At 54.7% G+C, this 1,394-nt stretch overlaps 1 protein-coding gene across 1 annotated transcript in view; it reads left to right on the forward strand.

Annotated features, from left to right (window-relative positions):
- The first annotated feature begins 1,266 nt into the window (after positions 1 to 1,266).
- The window catches only part of Plcl2 (phospholipase C like 2), a 183,601-nt gene continuing 183,473 nt past the window's right edge, over positions 1,267 to 1,394 (forward strand). Inside the window, exon 1 of the mRNA XM_055614023.1 lies at positions 1,267 to 1,314. The gene's annotated coding sequence lies outside the window, so the exon portion shown is untranslated. The remainder of the gene's footprint in view (positions 1,315 to 1,394) is intronic.

The following is a 1,394-nucleotide window of genomic DNA, read 5'->3' on the forward strand; positions in this document are numbered from 1 at the left end:
GAATGTTGGCCATAACTTTCTGCCGGTGACATGGAAATGCAGAGGATTAGACTCCACTACAAAAGGGGCAGGATCCTCTGGTAACCGAAAATATCAGTATTAGAGAACTTCAACAGAAAGACCCCTGCATTCTGCGCTCTCTCACAATGTTCTCACAGATACAGTCTATGACTATAAATCTAATAAAGCAAATGAGAAACTTATTTGAAAGTATTTTCCAGCAAAACTATCACAAGACAAAAATATTTTGAAACTTAACTAGGAGGGGAGTTAATATGGAGGGGTGGGGCTGAAAATAATTAAAATGTTGTCTATCCATAAGAAAACATTTGTTAACGAGTAGGCCCCTTTGACTTGTCCATTTTTACAGAAGCATGCCCAGGGATCAGAAGTAATATACTGCAAGAATAACAGGGGAGGATTTTGATCCTGCTTCTGGGCAAGGGTAGGTATGTTTATGAAGCTAAAGCTCATTTTCTCAGGGGCTCCTTGGCGATTTGCTACCATACCATGCAAGATCTCTAAGTTCTGTCCCAGTAGCTGCTCAGTTTTCCTGTATCCGGGGAAAGTGCCTTTCAATACATAGTGAGAGAAAAACTGGGGTGCTAGAGCCAGGTGAGAGGCCGGACCTCAAGGCTCCTGGGATGGAGGGGTGGGCTAGCGGTCCTGCCAGGCTGCACAGCGGCCCTGCACTCTTCCTTGGCTCCAGGAATGGAGGTTCAGGCAAAGCATTTGCATTTGGGAGCAACACGTTCATCACTGATTTTTGTTCCTGTCCCAAAAGATGGGCCTGATTTGGATGGTACCCAGCAGGGACTGGACGAGCAAGCATCGAGCCAGCATCCTTGGTGGCAGAGCAGGATTGGGAAACACTCAGGGAGGCAACAGTGCTAAACCTCCAAGGGACAACATAGAGGCACCAGATAAACTCTGCGGACGTCTTCTTTCTCTCAATGCCTGCCAGCATCCCATCCCTACCTCAGATCCTGTCATCCAGCCACGTCTGTTGAGTTTAGCGGTCCAAGGGCACCCAAGGGGATCGGTTTCTGTACGCGAAATGGGTCTGCTCCACTGAGGAAGGAAACCCAGAGGGAGCAGGGTCCCGACTGAGGAGCTGGGCCTGGATGCCGGGCGCAGCAAGCCAAGGCCACGGCGTCAGGACCGCGGGCCCGCCGCACCCCGGGGATGCCTTCAGGTGCCTGACGGCTGGAGGTGGGGTGCGCCCCGCCGACCCGGCCTCCGGGGAGCCCCGAGCCCAGCCGGGCCCCGCGGCCTGTAGGGGGCAGCGCGAAGCTCCGGAGGCGACGGCCGCGGGTAGGTGGCGGTGGGCCCGGGGGCCTCGCTGGAGCCCCGAGGGGGGGACCGCCGGGCCTGGGCGGAGCCGGGAGCGCGAG

Source organism: Psammomys obesus, unplaced genomic scaffold (genome assembly GCF_907164565.1).
Source record: "Psammomys obesus unplaced genomic scaffold, mPsaObe1.curated_primary_1811, whole genome shotgun sequence".
Classification (NCBI taxonomy): Eukaryota; Metazoa; Chordata; class Mammalia; order Rodentia; family Muridae; genus Psammomys; species Psammomys obesus.